This window comes from Genypterus blacodes, unplaced genomic scaffold (assembly GCF_046128005.1).
Source record: "Genypterus blacodes isolate CSIRO-AG114 ecotype Tasmania unplaced genomic scaffold, CSIRO-AGI_Gbla_v1 ptg000083l_1, whole genome shotgun sequence".
NCBI classification, from domain to species: domain Eukaryota; kingdom Metazoa; phylum Chordata; class Actinopteri; order Ophidiiformes; family Ophidiidae; genus Genypterus; species Genypterus blacodes.
In genome coordinates, this window is record NW_027466888.1 from 689,174 (window position 1) to 700,722 (window position 11,549).

General features: G+C 44.0%; 8 non-coding genes across 8 annotated transcripts; all 8 read right to left on the reverse strand.

Moving 5' to 3' along the window:
• Positions 1 to 70: 70 nt before the first annotated feature.
• On the reverse strand, positions 71 to 189 carry LOC143007272 (5S ribosomal RNA). Its single transcript, XR_012964436.1, has one exon. It is a non-coding gene; the product is annotated as a 5S ribosomal RNA (ribosomal RNA).
• A 457-nt stretch (positions 190 to 646) lies between these two features.
• On the reverse strand, positions 647 to 765 carry LOC143007144 (5S ribosomal RNA). The gene has a single exon (XR_012964365.1). It is a non-coding gene; the product is annotated as a 5S ribosomal RNA (ribosomal RNA).
• Positions 766 to 1,229: 464 nt separating this feature from the next.
• LOC143007152 (5S ribosomal RNA) lies at positions 1,230 to 1,348 on the reverse strand. Its single transcript, XR_012964372.1, has one exon. It is a non-coding gene; the product is annotated as a 5S ribosomal RNA (ribosomal RNA).
• Positions 1,349 to 1,787: 439 nt separating this feature from the next.
• Positions 1,788 to 1,906, reverse strand: LOC143007232 (5S ribosomal RNA). Its single transcript, XR_012964416.1, has one exon. It is a non-coding gene; the product is annotated as a 5S ribosomal RNA (ribosomal RNA).
• A 457-nt stretch (positions 1,907 to 2,363) lies between these two features.
• On the reverse strand, positions 2,364 to 2,482 carry LOC143007161 (5S ribosomal RNA). Its single transcript, XR_012964381.1, has one exon. It is a non-coding gene; the product is annotated as a 5S ribosomal RNA (ribosomal RNA).
• Positions 2,483 to 3,194: 712 nt separating this feature from the next.
• On the reverse strand, positions 3,195 to 3,313 carry LOC143007243 (5S ribosomal RNA). The gene has a single exon (XR_012964417.1). It is a non-coding gene; the product is annotated as a 5S ribosomal RNA (ribosomal RNA).
• Positions 3,314 to 3,761: 448 nt separating this feature from the next.
• Positions 3,762 to 3,880, reverse strand: LOC143007178 (5S ribosomal RNA). The gene has a single exon (XR_012964397.1). It is a non-coding gene; the product is annotated as a 5S ribosomal RNA (ribosomal RNA).
• Positions 3,881 to 4,125: 245 nt separating this feature from the next.
• LOC143007264 (5S ribosomal RNA) lies at positions 4,126 to 4,244 on the reverse strand. The gene has a single exon (XR_012964428.1). It is a non-coding gene; the product is annotated as a 5S ribosomal RNA (ribosomal RNA).
• Between the last annotated feature and the right edge of the window lie 7,305 nt (positions 4,245 to 11,549).

Here is an 11,549-nt window from a genome sequence, read left to right on the forward strand (position 1 = left end):
GCGTGTTGACAGAGGGAGTGAAACATGAGGGAGGAGGACCAGGTGAGGCCTGCTGCTCAGAGGGCCAAAATGCTTACTGCACCGGGTATTCCCAGGCGGTCTCCCATCCAAGTACTAACCTGGCCCGACGCTGCTTAGCTTCCGAGATCAGACGAGATCGGGCGTGTTCAGAGTGGTATGGCCGTAAACGAGGAGAGCAGCCACACAGAGGCTCTTTATAGGTGAGACAGACCAGGTTCAAGTCACCGTGTACACATGACTACACTCAAGTTCATGTATATCACAATTTACATGATGCCTTCATCAGAAACACACATTTCTGGATAATGAAGTCTTACCTAATGAAACTGATAATCATCACATAGAACATAAAGAGGGACCACTAACATCTCTGACCCTCACTTTCATCATCATCATCATCATCATCATCATCATCATCACACAGTGGCTCGTGTACTTCACTTCTCATGTGCATTCAATCTTCTCATATTATGCCCATGTGCAATACTCATTTTCTGAATGTATGCTTTCATATAAGATAAGATAAGATACAGCTTTATTCTCCCGAGGGAACTTGCGTGTTCACAGAGTGAGTGAAACATGAGGAAGGAGGACCAGGTGAGTCCTGCTGCTCAGAGGGCCAAAATGCTAACGGCACCGGGTATTCCCAGGCGGTCTCCCATCCAAGTACTAACCTGGCCCGACGCTGCTTAGCTTCTGAGATCAGAAGAGATCGGGCGTGTTCAGAGTGGTATGGCCGTAAACGAGGAGAGCAGCCACACAGAGGCTCTTTATAGGTGAGACAGACCCAGGTTCAAGTCACCGTGTACGCATGACTACACTCAAGTTCATGTATATCACAATTTACATGATGCCTTCATCAGAAACACACATTTCTGGATAATGAAGTCTAACCTAATGAAACTGATAATCATCACATAGAACATTAAGAGGGACCACTAACATCTCTGACGCTCACTTTCATCATCATCATCATCATCATCATCATCATCATCATCGTCACACAGAGGCTCGTGTACTTCACTTCTCATGTGCATTCAATCTTCTCATATTATGCCCATGTGCAATACTCATTTTCTGAATGTATGCTTTCATATGAGATAAGATAAGATACAACTTTATTCTCCTGAGGGAAATTGCGTGTTGACAGAGGGAGTGAAACATGAGGGAGGAGGACCAGGTGAGGCCTGCTGCTCAGAGGGCCAAAATGCTTACGGCACCGGGTATTCCCAGGCGGTCTCCCATCCAAATACTAACCTGGCCCGACGCTGCTTAGCTTCCGAGATCAGACGAGATCAGGCGTGTTTAGAGTGGTATGGCCGTAAACGAGGAGAGCAGCCACACAGAGGCTCTTTATAGGTGAGAAAGACCCAGTTCAAGTCACCGTGTACACATGACTACACTCAAGTTCATGTATATCACAATTTACATGATGCCTTCATCAGAAACACACATTTCTGGATAATGAAGTCTTACCTAATGAAACTGATAATCATCACATAGAACATAAAGAGGGACCACTAACATCTCTGACGCTCACTTTCATCATCATCATCGTCACACAGAGGCTCGTGTACTTCACTTCTCATGTGCATTCAACCTCCTCATATTATGACCATGTGCAATACTCATTTTCTGAATGTATGCTTTCATATAAGATAAGATAAGAAACAACTTTATTCTCCCGAGGGACATTGGGTGTTGACAGAGGGAGTGAAACATGAGGGAGGAGGACCAGGTGAGGCCTGCTGCTCAGAGGGCCAAAATGCTTACGGCACCGGGTATTCCCAGGCAGTCTCCCATCCAAGTACTAACCTGGCCCGACGCTGCTTAGCTTCCGAGATCAGACGAGATCGGGCGTGTTCAGAGTGGTATGGCCGTAAACGAGGAGAGCAGCCACACAGAGGCTCTTTATAGGTGAGACAGACCCAGTTCAAGTCACCGTGTACACATGACTACACTCAAGTTCATGAATATCACAATTTACATGATGCCTTCATCAGAAACACACATTTCTGGATAATGAAGTCTTACCTAATGAAACTGATAATCATCACATAGAACATAAAGAGGGACCACTAACATCTCTGATGCTCACTTTCATCATCATCATCATCATCATCATCATCATCGTCACACAGTGGCTCGTGTACTTCACTCCTCATGTGCATTCAATCAACTCATATTATGCCCATGTGCAATACTCATTTTCAGAATGTATGCTTTCATATAAGATAAGATAAGATACAACTTTATTCTCCCGAGGGACATTGGGTGTTGATAGATGGAGTGAAACATGAGGGAGGAGGACCAGGTGAGGTCTGCTGCTCAGAGGGCCAAAATGCTTACGGCACCGGGTATTCCCAGGCGGTCTCCCATCCAAGTACTAACCTGGCCCGACGCTGCTTAGCTTCCGAGATCAGACGAGATCAGGCGTGTTCAGAGTGGTATGGCCGTAAACGAGAAGAGCAGCCACACAGAGGCTCTTTATAGGTGAGACAGACCCAGTTCAAGTCACCGTGTACACATAACTACACTCAAGTTCATGTATATCACAATTTACATGATGCCTTCATCAGAAGAACACTAACATTTCAGATAAGATAAGATACAACTTTATTCTCCCGAGGGAAATTGCGTGTTCACAGAGGGAGTGAAACATGAGGGAGGAGGACCAGGTGAGGCCTGCTGCTCAGAGGGACAAAATGTTTACGGCACCGGGTATTCCTAGGCAGTCTCCCATCCAAGTACTAACCTGGCCCGACGCTGCTTAGTTTCCGAGATCAGACGCTGTGTACGCATGAACACACTCAAGTTCATGTATATCACAAGTTACATGATGCCTTCATCAGAAACACACATTTCTGGATAATGAAGTATAACCCAATGAAACTGATAATCATCACATAGAACATAAAGAGGGACCACTAACATCTCTGACGCTCACTTTCATCATCATCATCGTCACACAGAGGCTCGTGTACTTCACTTCTCATGTGCATTCAACCTCCTCATATTATGACCATGTGCAATACTCATTTTCTGAATGTATGCTTTCATATAAGATAAGATAAGAAACAACTTTATTCTCCCGAGGGACATTGGGTGTTGACAGAGGGAGTGAAACATGAGGGAGGAGGACCAGGTGAGGCCTGCTGCTCAGAGGGCCAAAATGCTTACGGCACCGGGTATTCCCAGGCAGTCTCCCATCCAAGTACTAACCTGGCCCGACGCTGCTTAGCTTCCGAGATCAGACGAGATCGGGCGTGTTCAGAGTGGTATGGCCGTAAACGAGGAGAGCAGCCACACAGAGGCTCTTTATAGGTGAGACAGACCCAGTTCAAGTCACCGTGTACACATGACTACACTCAAGTTCATGTATATCACAATTTACATGATGCCTTCATCAGAAACACACATTTCTGGATAATGAAGTCTTACCTAATGAAACTGATAATCATCACATAGAACATACAGAGGGACCACTAACATCTCTGACGCTCACTTTCATCCTCATCATCATCATCATTGTCACACAGTGGCTCGTGTACTTCACTTCTCATGTGCATTCAATCTTCTCATATTATGACCATGTGCAATACTCATTTTCTGAATGTATGCTTTCATATAAGATAAGATAAGATACAACTTTATTCTCCCGAGGGAAATTGCGTGTTTACAGAGGGAGTGAAACATGAGGGAGGAGGACCAGGTGAGGCCTGCTGCTCAGAGGGCCAAAATGCTAACGGCACCGGGTATTCCCAGGCGGTCTCCCATCCAAGTACAAACCTGGCCCAACGCTGCTTAGCTTCTGAGATCAGACGAGATCGGGCGTGTTCAGAGTGGTATGGCCGTAAAATAGGAGAGCAGCCACACAGAGGCTCTTTATAGGTGAGACAGACCCAGTTCAAGTCACCGTGTACACATGACTACACTCAAGTTCATGTATATCACAATTTACATGATGCCTTCATCAGAAGAACACTAACATTTCAGATAAGATAAGATACAACTTTATTCTCCAGAGGGAAATTGCGTGTTGACAGAAGTAGTGAAACATGAGGGAGGAGGACCAGGTGAGGCCTGCTGCTCAGAGGGCCAAAATGCTTGCAGCACCGGGTATTCCCAGGCGGTCTCCCATCCAAGTACTAACCTGGCCCGACGCTGCTTAGCTTCCGAGATCAGATGAGATCGGGCGTGTTCAGAGTGGTATGGCCGTAAACGAGGAGAGCAGCCACACAGAGGCTCTTTATAGGTGAGACGGACCAGGTTCAAGTCACCGTGTACACATGACTACACTCAAGTTCATGTATATCACAATTTACATGATGCCTTCATCAGAAACACACATTTCTGGATAATGAAGTCTTACCTAATGAAACTGATAATCATCACATAGAACATACAGAGGGACAACTTACATCTCTGACGCTCACTTTCATCATCATCATCGTCACACAGTGGCTCGTGTACTTCACTTCTCATGTGCATTCAATCTTCTCATATTATGACCATGTGCAATACTCATTTTCTGAATGTATGCTTTCATATAAGATAAGATAAGATACAACTTTATTCTCCTGAGGGAAATTGGGTGTTGACAGAGGAAGTGAAACATGAGGGAGGAGGACCAGGTGAGGCCTGCTGCTCAGAGGGACAAAATGTTTACGGCACCGGGTATTCCCAGGCGGTCTCCCATCCAAGTGCTAACCTGGCCCGACGCTGCTTAGCTTCCGAGATCAGACGAGATCAGGCGTGTTTTTTTTTTTTTTTTTCTCTTTTATTATCAAAAAATAAATATTTTTACAAATACATTTTACACAAGTAAATACAAGTCATTTCAAATCAAATCAAATTATTTCCAACAATCCATAACACCATTAATCACATCTTTTTTTTTTTCTTTTTTTTTCCTTCACCCATCACCCCTCACCCTTGACCTATTGACATTTGCACCCCACCCTGATTTCCACACACAAATAGACAGTTATCTTCCAGCACCTTTTGTTTGAAATTCTTGTCCCCACCATCCCACAGCAGACTCACATTCCTTTTCATTAAGTTACAGAAAAATCTCCAGATGTTCACTTTTTTGTCCTCGAAATGTGAATAGTTTCTCCGAAGTCTGATGACATGTTTGGCATAACTCAGAATGTAATTGATAAGCCATTTGTTCACCCCTGCTTTCCTTTCCTTATACCCAAATAGAAAAAACCTCTCCCATTTTTCCTTTTCCGTGATTGTGACTCTACATTTTTGAAAGCATTGGTCCAGTTTCTCAAAAAACACTTTTAACTCCTTACATTCAAAAATAAAGTGCCTAAATGTCTCCACTTCCACCTCACATATATCACAAACCTTGCTGTTGAGTCTATTTATCTGGTTTAGCACCAAATTGACAAATATTCTATTGTGTCTGAGCCTGAAATTTGTATCAAAGCACTCTGATGAAATGAACTTCACATTTAGATCTGACCAAATGTGTTCCCTCTGAAGCCCATGGAACTGCCTTAGCCATACTTCCTCAGCTGCCGCTTTCTTCTTTTCCTTTCCCAAAAACACTCTATATAGTATCTTGGAGTTAACTGATCGTATGTCATGCTCTTTCCCTCCTTGGATGAGGGAGAAACTGACCAACTCCAGAGCCTTCTCTGCCCTCCCCCCCTTCACCAGCGCCACCCAGCTACGAGGTAACCCCTCTAAAATTCTCTGGCATAGTCTTTTGATCTCTATTGGTCTCACTTTCCCTAATCTTCCCCTGACCTCCTGGATTACTTCCTCCTGCAGAAATCCACCACCTCTTTGGATAAAGTGCTTCACCTGATTTAAACCTAGTTCCTCCAAGTACCTCCCTGAAAATACCTTCCCCTGACACCTTATTGCCGGATTTCTGAAAACTGGTTGGTGTAACACCTGCTCCGCAGTCTCACATCTAAACTTTAAATCCCCCAGTAAAATATTCCACGCTTCGAGTATTTCCCCTGTAAATGCATTAACCTGTGCTCTTTCCCTTTGCTCCGTTTCCCTACATAGATTAAACACTCCTCTATTATCCCACCCCTGTAGGCAAGAGTCGAGGCACTTCTGCCACGCGTAAATCTTTGCGTTTCCCATAAATTTCCCTAACAGTCGAATCCGTGCACTAAGCTTTTTACTTTTCAGGTCCACCAATTTCAAACCGCCCTCCTTCTGCCCATTGATGAGCACCTTCCTGGCTATCAAATGCTGTTTTTTATTCCAGATGAAAGCACTCATCATGTCATTCAGCTTTCCTATTACCCTGTCCGGCATTTCACAGACTCTTAGCGCATACTGACACTTGGACAGGAGGAGGGCGTTAGTTACTATCACTTTACCCCTTAGATTCAATTTCCTCCCGGACCAGAAATCCAATCGCATTTTGATTTTTCCCTCTATTTCACCCCACGTTTGTTTTGTTGCTGCATCTCGATTCTTACCTACGTATACACCCAAAACCTTCACCATTTCATTTCTCTTTACAAAATTCCATTTATTTACACAATCGAAACCATCACCAAAGCCCATTAGCTCGGTTTTTTCCCCATTGATTTTGGCCCCAGATGCCCTCTCATAGCACTCTACATGCTGCAGCACCCTGTCTACACTCCTCTCATCCCTAACCGTAATACTTATGTCATCTGCGTACTGGTAGATTTTCGTGTCCGTTTTATCTTCCATTTCAATCCCCAAAATCCCTGGGTCCCTCCTAATGAGGGCAGACAAGGGTTCTGCCGCTATGGAGTATAACAAAGCTGAAAGCGGGCATCCTTGCCTGATTGACCTCTCCAGAGCGAAGCTCTCAGTTAACCTCCCGTTTATTTTCACCCTACTGATGGCATTCCTATATATTAACTTAATCCATTTAGTGAAACCTTCCCCGAAACCCATCTTTCCCAGTGTTTTAAACAAAAAATCATGATCCACCCTATCAAACGCCTTCTCTAAATCAACCCCTATGTACAGCCCTCCCTTCTGATTCATTTTGTCAAAGATGTCCTGGATCGATAAGATGATGTCACTAATGTCTCTCCCTACCACACCATAACACTGACAGGGATTCACCACTGTGCCTATCACCTCCTTCAATCTGTTTGCCAGGATTTTAGCCAGTATTTTATAATCTGTATTTAGCAGACTAATTGGCCTATAATTCCCCAAATCACCTTTGTCACCCTTATTCTTATACACCACTCGGATTAGCCCCGTGAAGAAGTCCCCAGATGCTTTCCCCTCCCGCTCCATGCATTGAAAGATTCTCAGGAGAATTGGCTTTATCACCTGTTTAAAGGTGATGTAAAATTCCCCCGATAACCCATCCAGCCCTGGACTTTTGTTCTTATTCAAACCATTTATTGCTCTTTCCAATTCTTCCTCTGTTATGTTTTTATCACAGTCTGCTCTGTCCTCTTCCCCTAATTTTTTTTCTATCCCTTCAAAAACACTGTGGTCTGTAGAGTTTACCTCCATCTTTGAAAAAAGTTTTTTAAAATGTTTATGAGCCACCTCCAGCATTTCCCCTGTCTTCTCCATTGTCTTACCCTCTTCATTTTTCAGGTTTTGCAGATGAGCTTTCTTTTGCTGTCTTTTTTCAAGCCCTAAAAAGAAACTTGTATTCTTTTCCCCTTCTAAAATATCCTTCATCCTCGATCTGATAGCTGCCCCTCTGCTCCATTTCTTCTCAAGCTCATCTAATTGTTTTCTCAGCATGAGATATTTTAGATTGTTGAAGTTTTCCTCTGCAATCGACCTTTCCAGCTCTTTATCAATCTGGTCTCTTAAACTATACTCAGTCCTTCTTTCCTTCTCCATTTTATTTTTACAATAGTTTATTGTCACTTTTTTGATGTGCAATTTCACCTCCTCCCACCACTCCCCCATATTTATACAACCCTCACCCTGCAGTTCTCTTTTTCTTTCTTTCAGTAGATTTTCAACTTTCTCCCTATATTTTTCATCCAGCAAAACACTGTTATTTAAACACCATAACCCTCCACCTTTGTGCTCTTTCTCCCCCAGCTCCACCCATAACCTTGCATGATCGCTAAACCCTGTGAACTCATACCAGCATTTTGAAATCTTTTTTTCCAGCCCAGATGCTAATAGACATAAGTCAATCCTGGACTGTTTAAGTTTCCCCAGAACCGTCTGTCGTCTGGAAAAGCCCCTTTCTCCCATATTGCGCACCCTCCACAGATCTACCAGGTTGAAATAGTCAAAAAGCTCATTTAGCGATTTCCTACTTATATCACTTTTGTATGTATTGTTGCTTGATATATCCAATCTCGTAAGTGCACAGTTAAAATCCCCCACTACACAAATGTTCCCTCCCAAATGCGGTTTTAGTTGATCAAAGAAAATTCCACGCTTGTTGTCCTCATTCGGTGCATAAATATTCAAAAGTTTGTAAAGCACATTCCTGTAAATAAATTCAATACCGATCACCCTTCCCTCATCATCCTTCACTATTTCCTTAACATTTTGGATCTTATCTCCTTTAGCAAAAATAGCGACTCCGGCTCGTCCATTTACACCGTTGTTTGCCCACACTTTCCCAGCCCATGTATCCCTCAGATAGCTTCTCCACTCCCTTGTCCACTTAGTCTCTTGTACACAGAGGATGTCAAAAGTATCCACCCTTAAAACATCTCGCATCTTGTTAATACATCTTAAGCCGTTTGTGTTTTGCGATAGTATTTTTAACATTGTAAATACATAGAGATAAATCAGGCCCATCATCTTTATGCTACAGTTCACGTCTTACTTTTTCCTCTTTTTGATCCCCTTGTCTTCAGCATCCATTGCAGTCTTCTCTTCCCCAGCTCCTGGCTGTTTCCGAGGTCCATATCAGACTCCGAGTTCCCCGACTCTTGAGACCCCGTCAAGCATATCTCTGAGTCTGATTCTGGGGGCCGCTGAAGTTGAACAATTTTCACCTTCCTCTCCTTTCTCTCCGATGTATCCACACTCTGCCCCTCTGCTGCGTCTCCATGTCCCGGCACCTCAGCTGTCGATCCTCTCACCTCCATTCCTTGCTCTCCGTCCGACTCCAGTATGTCTCTTCCTTTCTCCGCTTCCCCCTCCGCACGATCCTTCTCGGTCTCCTCCCTCTCAGAGATATTCTCTCTCGATTCTTCCTGCTCCTCACGTTGCTTTCCTCCCGTCCCTGGAGCATGATCAACGTCCTCACAAACACATCTGCTGCTCTCCTTTTTGCAGCTCTGGCATTTGTTCCCTCTGCCCATGCACTCCCTTGCATAGTGCCCCTGCTCTCCACATTTTCTACAAAGGAAATCTGGACAGTCCCTCAGGATATGACCAGTCTGTATGCACTGTCTGCACACTTTCACCTGTTTGTCGTGCAAAACTCTGAAGAACTCTGCTCCAAAAGCCGTCTCAAACTTGGTCGAATATGGAAGTGATTGGACCGTCTCCGTGAATTTAACTTTCACGTATCTTGTTCCGTCAGCAATTCTAGTTCCCGGCCACATTCTCCTGATGATCGGGGATACTGCACTCACTCCCCAGCTGTTCAGCTTGCCCAGAATGACGCTGTCCGTGATATACGCCGGCAGCCCCAGAAACGAGACCACCAGCTCATCATTACATAACTCCTTGGACATGATCGCGGTCTGTCCAATTTTTATGCCGTCCAATAGTCTTTCTTTCCCCTTCGGGTGATTCATTGTGATCTCATATTTATTTCTGCCCGTGTACCGGCAGGCGATGATTTTCCCACAAGTGTCTTGTATTGCCTGGATCAGCTCCATTGCGGTCACTTTATCTTCTCCAATCAGCTCCAGGGCGAGCGTTAAATTTTGCTGAAACTCTTCAGCTTTATCCTTAATAATCCGTATCTCTTCCTCTCTGATGATTTCTCTCTCCTGCCCTCTTCCTCCTTCCGCATTTTCGGCTACGTCAGGAGCTGTCACCGCACGTGTGTCCTCCATTTCTCCCGTCATATTCTGACCGTCCACGGTCCTGTACGCCCGATCGTCTTTCACCATCGGCTCGTTTGCCTCGGCCGTCCGGTCCGGGCCCGGTGCAGCGACTCTGGCTCCCTTTCCTCTGGTTCTCACCATACTTGGAGCACAGTATAAACTATTTTCCATCAGGAAAACACAAACCAAACAAACAAATAACTTAAAGTGTCCCCCAGACAGTCAAAACTGCTGGGGGTGGCTCCAAAAACCGAGCTATCAAAGAAACGAAAAAACTGGGCTTAAAGAAACGCCACAGTTCAAACTCAAAATCAAAATTGCCGCACAGGATCAGTCAAAATACACGCACGCCTGGAGCTCACACACACCTCCTCTTACTTCCGTGTTCAGAGTGGTATGGCCGTAAACGAGGAGCGCAGCCACACAGAGGCTCTTTATAGGTGAGACAGACCCAGTTCAAGTCACCGTGTACACATGACTACACTCAAGTTCATGTATATCACAATTTACATGATGCCTTCATCAGAAGAACACAGAAGCCTCTATCTCCTTCCTTTTCACAGATATGGGCTTTTCAAGTTTTCTCTAGTTTCAAGAATCGATGACCCGCGGGTCAACATTTTTAGAAAATTTTCAATATTCCCCAATTTGCCCCAAATTTACACAAATTGATGGCATTTCTGTCTGGATGCTGCGTCTGAAATTTTAGCTCTCTATCTCCTTCCTTGTCACAGATATGGGCTTTTAAAGTTTTCTCCAGTTTCAAAAATCGATGACCCGGGGGTCAACTTTTTTCCAAAATTTTCAATATTCCCCAATTTGCCCCAAATTTACACACATTGATGGCTTTTCTGCCTGGATGCTGTGTCTGAAATTGTAGCTCTCTATCTCCTTCCTTGTCACAGACATGGGCTTTTCAGGTTTTCTCTAGTTACAAGAATCGATGACCCGCGGGTCAACATTTTTAGAAAATGTTCAATATTCCCCAATTTGTCTCAAATTTACACAAATTGATGGCATTTCTGTCTGGATGCTGCGTCTGAAATTTTAGCTCTCTATCTCCTTCCTTGTCACAGATATGGGCTTTTCAAGTTTTCTCTAGTTTCAAGAATCGATGACCCGCAGGTCAACTTTTTTCCAAAATTTTCAATATTCCCCAATTTGTCTCAAATTTACACAAATTGATGGCATTTCTGTCTGGATGCTGCGTCTGAAATTTTAGCTCTCTATCTCCTTCCTTGTCACAGATATGGGCTTTTCAAGTTTTCTCTAGTTGCAAGAATCGATGATCCGCGGGTCAACATTTTTAGAAATTTTTCAATATTCCCCAATTTGCCCCAAATTTACACAAATTGATGGCATTTCTGTCTGGATGCTGCGTCTGAAATTTTAGCTCTCTATCTCCTTCCTTGTCACAGATATGGGCTTTTAAAGTTTTCTCCAGTTTCAAAAATCGATGACCCGGGGGTCAACTTTTTTCCAAAATTTTCAATATTCCCCAATTTGCCCCAAATTTACACACATTGATGGCATTTCTGTCTGGATGCTGCGTCTGAAATTGTAGCTCTC